Source organism: Muntiacus reevesi, chromosome 12, assembly GCF_963930625.1.
Source record: "Muntiacus reevesi chromosome 12, mMunRee1.1, whole genome shotgun sequence".
NCBI classification, from domain to species: Eukaryota; Metazoa; Chordata; class Mammalia; order Artiodactyla; family Cervidae; genus Muntiacus; species Muntiacus reevesi.
Window position 1 is genome coordinate 34,832,201 of NC_089260.1, and position 14,272 is coordinate 34,846,472.

Here is a 14,272-nt window from a genome sequence, read left to right on the forward strand (position 1 = left end):
AAATAACCTTATTAGCCAATAATTGAGCTTAATAATATAGTATTAAAACCAAAGGGATTTTCCCATAAATTGAATCACTGTATTGTGGATCAACTCGTATTCCCTTAAGCTGCACCATGGATATCCTATATAGATATACACCATGGCTTGAATTTTAATTGTCTTTTCAGCTTTAACTTTAAAAGAGGGTTCATTAATTACAAACACATACAAAAAGAAATACTCGAGAATACTTTTCTACCAACAGATTTCAATGTCTTGTCAAAAAATTGACTTATTAATAAAAAAATTTCCTAAAGTCCTACTTACCTTTCTTAGGAAGCTTATGGAAAGCCAGTCCTGAAAAGCTGGGGTGCTTAGACAGTGTCAGATATCCACTTTTCTAATGGGCCCCCAGTTCTTGTGGAATGCAGTTTAAATTCCTCGATACTGATGAGAAAAGCATTCAAGATCTGATTCACCTCTCCTGTCCTCTCAACCCTCTCACTGCCCGTCCCACATGTAACATATAGAGCTCAGACTGGATTTCTTTCATCTTCAGCAACATCTTGTCTCATCAATGTTCACAACAAGCTGCAATTTTTTGCTGTTGTTCATAGCATTCTCTCCCACCTTCAATTTTGAAGCCCATCTTAACCTGTGGTTAACCCACCTTCACATGTTTAACTTCTACTTGCATTTTAGGTCTTGGCCAACATGTAAATTCCTCCAAGAAGCCTTCCCTGACCACCCAAGAGTGATTTTGCTTCTTCTCTTGAGGCTCTTGCATTTCCTCATTCAGACCACATACTTAGCACACTGTGTTATCACGGCCTCTTTTGTTGTCTCTAAAGACTGAAAAACCACAGAGGCAGTCTTGATTACTCTCGTATTCTCGTCATCTGTCTCAGTGTTTGGCAAACACCAAGTCCTCTACAGGTATTTACTGAATAAGTGAATGAGGTTGCAATATCTAATAGCACCTGTATGCCATTTTGTACCCAGGTTTGAGAGCAGTAACTTTAGGTACAGTTGCAAATAATAAATTGTGTAAAACCAGCTCAATTTATCCCTTTCCTAGAAAAACAAAAGACCATCCCATCCAATTCTTGATTTATTTAAAAAAGAAGACAGAACAAAACATCTCAGAAGCATCCCCAACCACCTCGGAAGTCTTTCAGATCCACTTCAGGTTCAGGGTTAGAACAGGAGGTAAGGGAGCAGGGCGCGACCTTTGAAAGAATGACAGCCAGAACACCCAGCACAGACTGATTAGAATCGGATGGGTCCCAGACGGCAGACAAGTCAGCCTCAGCCAGGCCTCGATCCTCAGTATGTGTGTGCTTAGTCCCTCGGTCTTCTCCAGCTCTGCGACCCCATGGGCTATAGCTCGTCAGGTTTCTCTGTTCATGGGATTCTCCAGGGAAGAATGCTAGAGTGGGTAGCCATTCCCTTTTCCAGGGGATCTTCCCAACCCAGGGATCAAACGCCAGGTCTCTTGCATTGCAGGCAGGTTTTTTACCACTGAGTCACCAGGGAAACCGTGATCCGTAGTATATGCTCGCTATAACACATTAGCAAGCTAAATGACACAGCTCGAGGCATGATGACAGTTCCAGGGCTGACCAACAAAGACCAAAAAGTGATCAGTGGCTCATTTCCTGAACATCTCTGCCGGGAGACCTGCATTCAATCCCTGGGTTGGAAAGATCCCCTGGAGGAGGGCATGGCAACCCACTCCAGTATTCTTGCCTGCAGAATCCCATGGACAGAGGAACCTGGCAGGCTACAGTCCATGGGGTTGCAAAGAGTTGGACACAGCTGAGCGACTTTCACTTTCTTTCACTTATTAACCTATGAAATTACCCAGCCTATAAAAGCTAACCACAACATGTTTTGAGGCCACACTGGTCTTGTGTGATGGCCCACACTCTGTCAGTGAATTGTGTTTCTCTCTGAATAAATATACTTCTTACCTATCAATTAGCCTCTCACTGAATTCTTTCTGCAATGAGACTTCAAGAAACTGAGCTTCATTTGGTCCTGAAACCAGGTCTGTGATCTCAATTGAAAGACTGTGGGTTTGGGCTGGATTTGAGTCCCAGCCATGCAGGTTCAAGTCCCAGACTGAGTTTGGTCTGGGCTGAAGTCCCAGTGCATGGGTTCAAGTCCCAATCTGACGTAAATGGTTTCAGCATGACAAACTGTAAGATATGAAAAATAAATAAAATGTGTGTCTCTCTTGCCACAACATTGGAAGGAAGAAAACTCTACATGACCAAGTAAAGTTCATGTATATTGGGAATTTCACCACATTGAGAGCTTTGATGATTTGGTTCCACTAAAAATGGACATAGCTCTTCACAAAGAGCAATTTCCATAGTAAGGAGGAGCTCACTTCCTTCCATTCTCCCTCCCCCTGTCTCCTCCCTCAATCACAATTCAAGCCCTGAGGACAGTGTAATTCCTCAAGGATAAATTCTGAGGATAAGTTTAACTAGATAGCATGTTAAAACCAAAGAAGACAAGAATATACAATGAAGAAAAGACAGTCTCTTTAATAAGTGGTGCTGGGAAAACTGAACAGCTACCTGTAAAAGAATGAGATTAGAACATTCTCTAACATCTTACACAGAAATAAACTCAAAACTATTATTGTAGTTTGAAACAGAGAAAGATTTGTTGCAGGGCTGATCAAGGAGAATGGGGAACTTGTGCTAAACAAACAAAGCAAAGAATAAACAACCCAACTGCCAGAAAGTTTTAGCAAAGCATTTTTTAAGGCAAGGTGAGGGAGGGGCATCTCGATCAGCTCCTGCACAATTCTCTGATTGGTTAGTGGTTAAGTCCTTAGGTGCCAGAAAGTCTGGCGGTAATCCTCAAGTAGTTAATTTCTTCCATTTGGTGCTGGTTTTAGTATCTATAAAACTCAGGCAATATGCATCAGAAACTCTTATCTGGGTTCTTCAGAGGAGCTAAAGCAGAGTATACGGGAGAGGGGCCTGTGCTGGGAAGGCCCCATGGGGTCCTGCTGGGTTACATACAGAACTTCACACATAGAAAAGATTTTAAAAGGAGGAAAGAGCCACCCCAGGACTTTAATAAAGGTTGGATGACAGCCTAGGTCTCTTGATTTGTGATAGTCAGGATTCCCCTGTGTTGGTTTTTGTTCTTGTTGTTGTTTTAATAACTATCAGATTGAAATCATCTCCCTTCGGTTTTCTCCTTTCAGTTTGTTTTACTATGACTTGTATAATAGGAGCAGACACTGGCAATTCCTCTTTAAAGTACAAACCTAAAGGGGCGGTTGAAAGATCCACCCTGCAAGCTGTTCCTTCGCCTAGTAACTTTTCCTGCTTGTCCTAGACCTAGATCCTGCATCATTACCAAGTAATTACCTGGGCAGAGTTACAACCTCAGCAAACATTTATTCAAGTCAAAAGCACTTCACATGGTAAGAGTATTCTTTTAATATTTACTGTTCTGCCATGGGCAACTTAGACCAGAATGCTGCTAATGACCTTCAGACACACAAAGGTTTATAGAAATGAAAGAAAGTTATGCTTTTAAATCATGCGTGTGTGTGTGTGTGTGCTCAGTCATGTCCGACTCTTTGTGACCCCATGGACTATAACCTGCCTGGCTCCTCTGACCATGGAACTTTCCAGGCAAGAATCCTGGAGTGTATTGCCATTTCCTACTCCAGGGGATCTTCCTGACCCAGGGATTGCACCCACATCTCCTGCACTAGCATGTGGATTCTTTACCCTTGTGCCACCTGGAAAGTTACTTGGTGACTGGCGAATGCTGGTACAGGGCATATAATTGAGGATATAATTACTACAAAATAAATAGCAGGCTAACACCATGGAAAGCAGCACCTTTATATAAGCATCAAGTCCCACTCACAGCAGCACGTAAGAAGGGACAGCTCACCTCTGTCCATCCTCTGCTCTCTATCCTCAAAGCTTGGCTATCTCTTTAAGGGAATCATTTAGCCCAGAGTGAATGTTGCTTTGGCTTTTTCCTGTCTTCTCTAATTACAAAATTCAGGAAAAGTGGCAGGTGAGACTCTGTTTCTAGATTTTACCTCTTCTGAAGAATCAGATCTTGTTCATTTTAGATCTTGTTTCCTTCACCTACTGCTTAAGAAAATAGAAATAATGTATAATTCTAAAATACTTCAGTTGAGTCAGCCAGTTAGGAGTTACTTCTGAGAAATGGAATATTTCCTGCCATATCAGTAAACAAGGATGTCACAGTCATCAATCAGCTATTCAATGTGAATTTCTGAGCCATAAGGGCACCCAAATATACCTCTTCTTCTTCTTCCCTTCTAGAATACTCCTTAGGAGGTGTAAGATGTAAGAAGAGATGGCAAGAATACACAAAAGAATTGTACAAAAAAGGTCTTAATGACCTGGATTGCCACGATGGTGTGATCACTCACCTAGAGCCAGACATACTGGTATGTGAAGTCAAGCAGGCCTGAGGAAGCATTAATACCAACAAAGCTAGTGGAGATGATGGAATTCCAGTTGAGCTATTTCAAATCCTAAAAGATGATGCTGTGAAAGTGCTGCACTCAAGATGCCAGCAAATTCAGAAAACTCAGCAGTGACCACAGGACTGGAAAAGGTCAGTTTTCATTCAAATCCCAAAGAAAGGCAATGCCAAAGAAAGTTCAAACTACCACACAAATGCACTCATTTCACACACTGGCAAAGTAATGCTCAAAATCCTTCAAGCTAGTCTTGAATGGTACGTGAACCAAGAATGTCCAGATGTACAAGCTGGATTTAGAAAAGGCAGAAGAACCAGAGATCAAATTGCCAACATCTGTTGGATCATAGAAAATGCAAAGGAATTCCAGAAAAATATGTATTTATGCTTCATTAACTATGTTAAAGCCTTGACTGTATGGATCTTAGAGAACTGTGGAAAATTCTTCAAGACATGAGAATACCAGACCACTTTACCTGCTTCCTGTTTGCAGGTCAAGAAGCAACTGTTAGAAACTGGACATGGAGCAATGAACTGGTTCAAAATTGGAAACTAACTACATCAAGGTTATATATTGTCACCTTGCTTATTTAACTGACATGCAGAGCACAGCATGAGAAATGCCAGGCTGGATGAATCACAAACTGAAATCAAGATTTCTGGGAGATATATCAATAACCTCAGATATGCAAGTGACACCACTCTAATGGCAGAAAGTGAAAAACTAAAGAGCCTCCTGATGAAGGTGAAAGAAGAGAGTGAAAAAGCTGGCTTAAAACCCAGCATTCAATAAAAGATCATGGCATCTGATCCTATCACTTCTTGGCAAATAGATGGGGAAAAATGATAACCGTGGCAGATTTTATTTTCTTGGGCTCCAAAATCACTACAGACAATAATTGCAGCCATGAAATTAAAAGATGCTTGCTCCTTGGAAGAAAAGCTATGACAAACCAAGACAGCATATTAAAAAGCAGAGATGCTACTTTGCCAATAATGGTTCATCTAGTTAAAGCTATGGTTTTTCCCGTAGTCATGTACGGATGTGAGAGTTGGCCCATAAAGAAGGCTGAGTGCTGAAAAATTGATGCTTTTGAACTGTGGTACTGGAAAAGACTCTTGAGAGTCCCTTGGACAGCGAGGAGATTAAACCAGTCAATCCTAAAGGAAATAAACTCTGAATATTCCTTGGAAGGACTGATGTTGAAGTTGAAGCTCCAATACTTTGGCCACCTGATGCAAAGAGCTGAATCACTGGAAAAGACCTGACTTACTGGAAAAGACCCTGATGCTGGGAGAGATTAAGGGTAAGAGGAGAGGTGGGTGACAGAGGATGAGATAACTGGATAGCATCACAGACTCAGCAGACATGAGTTTGAGCAAACTCCGGGAGATAGTGAAGGACAAGGAAGCCTTGCCTGCTGCACCCTATGGGGTCACAAAGAGTCCAACATGACTGAGAGACTGCACAATGACAGAGGGCACCCAGGAGGGAGAATACCTGCAATCTCCCTAAGTCAGATTGCAGTCACTCCCCACAGTTAGCCCAAGGAAGCTCAGGATGTGAAAAACATGAGATACTGCCCCCAGGATAGATGAGATGCATATGAAAGGAATGATTCTTACTCAGATTCTTGCATCTTTCCATACACAGAAAAAAGCGCCAGATTTCTTAACTTAGGATATTTAGTTTTCTTTAATTAACAATCATCTTTAATGTTCAGACTACCTGTCCTTTGTTGTAAGACTGCTATGTAACCTGGCTCCTCCTCTCACCTCCTTGAAGCAATTCTCTCAGGGTTACTTGAGATGCTGTCTCCCAGGCTTGAGGCCCTAAAAATTTCCACCAAGGAAAGCATAACTTTCAACTTTTAGGTTGTAACTACTTTTTAATTAGACACTTCCTATTTTTTGGATGGTCATGGTATTGTAGAGTACATTGGTGAGAGGGTTTAGGAGCTGATTAGTCCCTGAGTTTAATTTTTGTTTGTTGATTTCATTATCAGTAAGTCATAAATCAATTTATTCTGGAGGACCAACCATGGTAGGTTGTAAGTGCTGGGTAATGAGGATGAACAAGCAAGCAGAGTGCCTGCTCAGGAAGCATGCATCTTATTTGGAGAAGAAAGGCAATTTTTAAAAAATGTCATGATGAAAATCAGAGCGGCCACTAGATTCAGAGTTTCTAGGTGGTCTGGTCAGGGATGCTTTCTAAGGTACTGTTTACCTCTCACTCTCTCTGTGATAATTGGCAAATGTCTTAGCTTCTCAGTTTCCTTGTAAGGTTTTAGGGAGGATTCAGTTAAATAATATTTGCTAGTGACTACACATGGAAGTCTGGCATGTATGAAGCACACACACACACAAAATGAACATTATCTAATATTATTAAAAAAATTTTTTTTTTTTTGCTGCATTGGGTATTTGCTGCAGCCTGTGGGTTCTTTAGTTGCTGTATGTGGGATCTAGTTCCCCGACCAGGGGCTGAAGCTGGCCCCTTGCATTGGAATCACAGTCTTAGTCACTGGACCACCAGAAAAGTCACCTAATATCCATTTAAGTTCCTCAATGATAGAATTTTCAATCATTTTGTTCATTCACTGCTGTAGCCCTAGTACTTAGAACTGTGTTCACACATGGAGAACATTTAATAAATACTTGTTGGCTGAACAACTTAAATGATGAAGAGAATCATAATGGGAAAGTAGTTACCACAGTAAAGATAAAATTAAACTACAAAAAGGATGCAGAGATTGCTTGATGGAGCCTTGATAAATGGAACATAACGGAGTGTAGCTTCTTAGGGAAAAACTAAGCCAAAAAGCAGCTAGTGGTCAGAAATTGAAATTGTAACTAATCCTCAAATCAAGAAATCAAAGACTTTCTTCTCTCTCTTTATCCACTAGAGGGAGTGTCTTACTTCCACAATTCATCCTTTCTGAAGCACATCTGACCCTAAAGCCCTTTAAAAATGATGTTAATGGAAAAACTAGAGATGATGCTACAGCCTGCATGCTTATTTAAGTAGTTACAAAAACAGGTCTCAGATAAAATCGTGTGGTAGCCAAAAGAAATGGTCAAAATCAGAAGAAAGAAAAATAAAGGAAATAATTTTTATTTCATTGACTGTCAGGAGAACAAAATCTTTCATAATATGTAGGCTTCTCAGGTGGCTCAGATGGTAAAGAATCTGCCTGCAACGCAGGATCAATTCCTGGGTTGGGAGGATCCCCTAGAGAAGGGAGTGGCTACCAGTCCCTGTATTCTTGCCTGGTGAATTTCATGGACAGAGGAGCCTGGAGGGCTACAGTCCATGGACTCGCAAACAACTGGACACAACTGAGTGACTAGCACACACATACCTGCTCATTTCTGTTTATTATATTTCTATTATATTATTTAGGCACCCAAATGATCATGCTCTGAAGATTATTATGGAGGAACATCGCTGGTGGTCCAGTGGTTAAGAATCCACTTTCCAATGCAGGGGGCACAGTTTCCATCTCTGGACAGGGAACTAAGATCCTATGTTCTATGGGGCAACTAAGCCCACACATCACACCTACTGAGTATGTACTCTCTACATCCTGTGCACTGGAACTATTAATAAGACCTAAATAAATAAATGTTTTTAAAAATTAAAAAATAAGGATCACTATGGAAATATCATTACTTGATTGTTTTAGAAATCAGAGCTTGAAAGTATTCTTCTTTTGGTTTTGCATATTTTCTTGCATGCTTGATTCAGATACTTGGTGAATCGCAATATCTTGTGCTTCATGAAAATGTCTTTCTCACTCATATTCATGGACGGAGTCTGGAAAGTATAAATGGTCACTGTGAAATCATTGTTGAACATATGCTGAAATGATGGCAGACATAGAGCAGTAATCCTCTCACAGAGCCTGGTAATCCTCTGACCCCGGGGCCCAGCCAGCGGGGAGAGTGGCCTCTGAACAAGGTGCGGGTGAGTCCCCGGGTCCCGCTTCCAGCGACAGCTGTGTGATGCCTGGAACTCTCAGGTACTACACATTGCTGCTTAAAGGAAGTTGGCTTTATCATAAAAGGAGCAATTTTAGAAATGCCTTTGGCTGTTTATTATATATGTACACATGGAATGTTGTCTGGAATTTTTCATGTTGTTTAAAATTTCAGTAACTCAAAGTTCTGAACAAAAGTCATTCTATGGTTCCAGTTCCAAATTCAAGGAGGCTCCTGTGTTAAAGTCAGCGACCTCCCGATAGGGTAACTAGAGAGACCCCTGTTGGAGCTGGCTTTCTTAAGGGATTTTATGACTGCATAGAGGGGAGAAGGCAGCCTGTTTTATTTATTTTATTATTTTTTAACTTTTTATTTTATATTGGCGTATAGCCAGTTATACTCAGCTGGTTGGACGGCATCACCGATTCAGTGGAGGTGAACTTGGGCAAACTCGGAGAGATGGTGAGAGATAGGGAGGCTTGGCGTGCTGCAATCCATGGGGTCGCAAAGAGTCGGACATGACTTGATGTCTGAACAACAACAACAAGGTAGCCAATTAACAATGTTGACAGTTTCAGATGCACAGCAAATGGATTCAGCCACACACATACTATACACGTATCCCATGTATATCATCTTTCATGTACCCTCCTCCCAAATTCCCCTCCCATCCTGCTGCCACATAACATTGAGCAGAGTCCCCCATGCTATACAATAGATCCTTGCTGGTTATCCATTTTAAATATAGCAGTGTGTACATGTCCATCCCAAACTCCCTAACCATCCCTTCCCCCTAGCCTTCCCCCGTGCTAACCATGAGTTCGTTCTCTAAGTCTGTGAGTCTGTTTCTGTTTTGTAATAAGTTCATCAGTATCATTTCTTTTTAGATTCCCCATATAAATGATATTATACAATGCTTCTCTTTTTCTGTCTGACTTATTGTTCTCAGTGTGACAAACTCTAGGAAGGTAGTCTGTTTCAGAAAGTGCAATTTGCCAAGAAAACAGGATGCTTTGTTTCCCAAAACCCAGATATAGTTGTGTCAAGAGAATCCTCATAAGACTTGACACTGCCTGAAAAAAAAAAAAGAATGGATATTTTCCCCTTTAATTAGATGTCTTTTTAGGGACTTATTAAATGGTCCCATCCTCCAGGATAATTTCACAGGAGTGACCTGGCATCCCAGGGACTGCCAAGTAAAGAGGGGAGTCAGGGCTCTTTGGGGTTTCCACGAGGTGAGGATGATGGATCCCATGTGTTTTTGCCTAAAGATTGCTGCAGAAGGAAGATGAGATTCACCGTTTTCTGGGAAACCAAGCAAGGGATGCAAAGAGGCACAGGCAGAGGAAGCCCATGTGAATGTGCCAGCTGGGGGTTAACAGCAGAGGAGCCCAACTCAAGAGTGAACCATCAGTGCCCAGGAAAGCTTAAAAGACTTGAGCCCAACTTGAGCAGGGCAGGTTGAAGCAATCGTCCTCTCCTGGTGACGATAATCCAGGTTAGCAGCTCTGGTCAACTAGGGAGACACCAGCAACCTCTCCTAGTTAAGTAAGGAGATGTTTACTATTCTCAAGACACTGGAGGATCTATCAACTAGAAAAGGGAAAAGATTTAGAAAAAGCAAACCATGTCCCTCTCCCAAAGGAAAACATAACTGTATAGTTGGATCTTGCCAATGCTGTGGTCATGGGGGAAAATGTTGAATTAAATTTGTAATTTAATTTAAATTTTTGTATCTCTTTTAAACACTATAAAATTTTTATACAATTTTTAGAGGTTAGTAATTTGATTTTTTAGAAAGAACAAAATGAATCTTCAAAATGAAGCAAGACTTCTGCAATAATAAACATTTATTAGAAGTTTTAAAATATGGCCTCAAGAAAAGGAATGCTTCAACATGGTATGTCTGGAGGCAGTTACTAGAAGAAATCAATATCTCCTCATGTTCAAACCCTAACAAGTTTTTTCTTAGAATGAAGTAAGCCACATATATTTTAAACAAGTTGTAGCGAAAAAAAAGATAAGATACTTCACCCCAGTGCAGTAGAGGGTTGAGTATGGCATGCTGCTAAGGCATTTGATAACTTCTTGAGCACTGATTGTGGTGTCTTGTGTTATTACACTGCCATTGTCTTTTGTTAGGCTTTGGTCAATAACAATGGCTTGGAGCTCTGAGTGAGTCTTCCTTCACAGCGATAATCCATCTACCAATATGACAAGCATGTTTCCTTGATTGTTGTTATTCGCTAAGTTTCGTCTGACCCTTTTGTGACCCCATGCACTGTAGCCCACCAGGCTCCTCTCTTTGTGAAATTTCCCAGGCAAGAATACTGGAGAGAGTTGTCATTCCCTTCTTCAGGAAATCTTCCTGACCCAGGGATTGAACCTGAGTCTCTTACATTGGCAAGAATATTCTTTACCTCTGAGCTACTAGTGAAACTTTCTTTCTTTTTTTTCCATTAAAAAATTATTTACTTTAATTGGAGGGTAATTACTTTATAATATTGTGATGGTTTTTGCCATTCATCAACATGTATCAGCTATAGGCACACACCTCTAACCTAAATCAGATGGCCTAACTAGAATCCAGACATTTTGGTTGAGGCTTTATAATACTAGATTTTATAATTATATTTGAAAGAGATTCCTTTGGAATCTGAGCAAAGGAAGCAGGCAGGAAGGCTCAGGAGAGAAAGAAACAGTTTACAAATTTGAGAACTAAGTATCAAAATGAGGTTGACAGCTGAGGGTGACACAGGAAGAACATTCATAATTTGATAAAGTGTGCCTTCTGGCAGGCTGTCTGTGCAAGTAGAGAGGGTCTCCTTCTCCTGAAAACAGCCAAACACAATATAATCAGCCAGTGCTACAGCACTGGAGAGTTTACCAACCCTTCAAACAAGGCCTTCAAACTGCCCTGGGATGCCACAGGACAACCGAGAGAAGTCAGAGGCCAAGAACAGGGGCAGGTCTGGAAAACTCAGTCCATATGTCCAACAGGAGGATGTAAAACAGATACGCTGAGCTTGCAAAACTCTTCAGTTTCCTTCCATCTCCTAAAATTCCCGATAATCTTAAATACAGTACACAAGATGAGAAGAAATAATTTAAAATGTACAATGCACATACACACTAAAGTGCTGTACTAGGGGGGCAGCAGTAAATGTTTAAAAACTATTAAAGGGAACAACTAAAAATATTTTAGGAGGTGAAAACATTAACAAGTCGATGGCAAGCAAAACTGCCTTCATGCATATTTGGAGGGCTCTGTAAAATCCCCATAACACAACACACACGCCCACTCCTTCACCATGTTCATCTTTACTGCCAACAAGAAGCACCGTGGTTTCTGGGTGATGTGCTTAGGAGCACATTCAACCACCGTGCCAGGGCCATACTATTCCCAGCTATGACTCATTAGTCCAGTTTCTTCCTGAAACCAGGCTTTGCGTGTGTTGCTGTTGTTGAGTTGCTAAGTCGTGTCTGACTCTTTGCGACCCCATGGACTGCAGCACACCAGGCTTCCCTGCCCTTCAACATCTCCCAGAGTTTTCTCAAACTCATGTCCACTGAGTCAGTGATGTCATCCAACCCTCTAATCCTCTGTCATCCCCTTCTCCTCTTGCCTTCAATCTTTCCCAATATCAGGGTCTCTTCCAATGACTTGGTTTTTTGCATCAGGTAGCCAAAGTATTGGTGCTTCAGCTTCAGCATCCGTTCTTCCAATAATATTCAGGACTGATTTCCTTTAGGATTTATTGGTTTGATCTTCTTGCTGTCCAAGGGACTCTCAAGAGTCTTCTCCAACACCACAGTTCAAAAGCATCAATTCTTCAGCACTCAGCCTTCTTTATGGTTCAACTCTCACTTCTGTACATGACTAGTGGAAAAGCCACAGATTTGACTATATGGACATTTGTTGACAAAGTGATGTCTCTGCTTTTTGATATGCTATGTAGGTTTGCTATAGCTTTTCTTCCAAAGAGCAAGCATCTTTTAATTTCATGGCTGCAGTCACTTGTGTGTGTAGGTGAAAGCATTTGTATTAGATAATAATCTATATTAGTTTACTGTGGCTGTTATAGCAAACTGTCACAACTTGGGGAACTGAAAACATTAGGAATTTGTTTTCTCGCACTTCTGATGGCTCCAAGTCCGAGATCCATGTCACTGGACCAAAATGAAAGTGTTCACAGGAACGTGCTTGCTCTCGAGCTCTAGAAGAGACCCTGTTCCTGCCTCTCCTAGATGCTGGTGGGGTTCTGATGGTGTCTGCTGGCATTCCTTGGCTTGGGGCCACGTCACTCTCATCTCAGCCCCTGTCTTCACATAACCTCTCCTTCGTGTGTGTGGAACTCTTCCTCTGCTTCCTCTCTTCTAAGAACACTTGTGATAGCATTTAGCACCCATTCCCATAACCTGGGATAGCCTTCCCATCTCAAGATTGTGAATCATGCTGGCAGAGGTCATCTTTCCTGACTTTTGAGTGTGTGTGAGTGCATGTGTTGATAATTATCTTTTGCTCTTTAGACAGTGTTCAGTTGAACTGAGCCTTCTTGAGGGTCTAGACCCCCTTCTCAGAAGTGGAGAAGAATGACTCTCAGCTGTCACACTATTGTTGATGACCCTGAGCCAGTCCACCAGCTCAGTGTCCTCTGCTTTGGGGTGCCATCACTTGCATAGTGACCTTGAGTCACCCCAAGTCACAACTCACTGCTTACTCCTGAATCAGTAATCACGGCTTAATTCTCAGTTGTGTGAACCCCAAAATACACAGCCATACAGAGACCAGTCCCAAGGACCCCTTAGTAGCGTGAATTCTTTCCCTGGGTGCTGGACTCTTGATTGCTGAGGTTGTCTGATGCCAGAAAGTCTGTAGGTCCTCAGGAGCTTCTGCCCCAGAAGTGACGTACTCCAGTGAGCAACCATCCTTATCTCAGATGCCTGCTTATCAGGCGGTTCCTTCACTGACCTCAATCAGGAAAGCAACCACTCACCTGCTAGGCCCAAGGGAAATTACTCAACTGTTTAAGATAGCACAGTCAATAGCTAATAACTCTGTACCTTGGCTTGGAATTATTATTGTTACTGAAGACTCAGCCCCCATGGAAGACAATGTGGAGTGAGTTTAATCATAAACACGCAGGTCCTGGAGGAAGAAAATTGCAGGGCCCACGCTGACATGGCTTTCTCTGGTAAGCCTGGACATGCCCAGCTTCTGAAACTCCAGAATGAGAGCTGGTCTACCTAAAGCAGACAATGGGATGTTGAATTCCCAGACTCTGTTACAAGAGGTCTTCGTGTCTTCACTGTATTTTCTTGTTTGCTCACATTCTAGCCAAGCCTCTCTATCATTGTATACATGACAGTATGGTGTACATACAATCATGATGAAGATGAAGAAATATACATTTTATAATGAGAAAAACTACAAAGTGGCCATTTTGGTAGAACAGATCTTTAGACAGATATTTTCAGGAACAGATTTCATGATTCCAATTCTTGTATCTCTTCATATCTAGAAAATCACTAAATCCTTTCATGATGACATCAGCTCCTCATGATTATCAGAAAACCTTTTCCAAAGGAAGTGCTTAATAGCATTGAACTCCCCCTTCACCAAACTCTTATATATTGACCTTCTCTCACTGCCTCTGTGGAGAAGTCTCTCAGAGCTGTCTGAGGTACTGTCTTCAGGGCTGCAGTCCTCATCTGGTCCCAATAAAACTTAACTTGCAAGTCTCATGCTGTGCATTTTCTTAGTAGACAAATACATGGAGAAAATTATGTTTCTCATAATAATTAAACA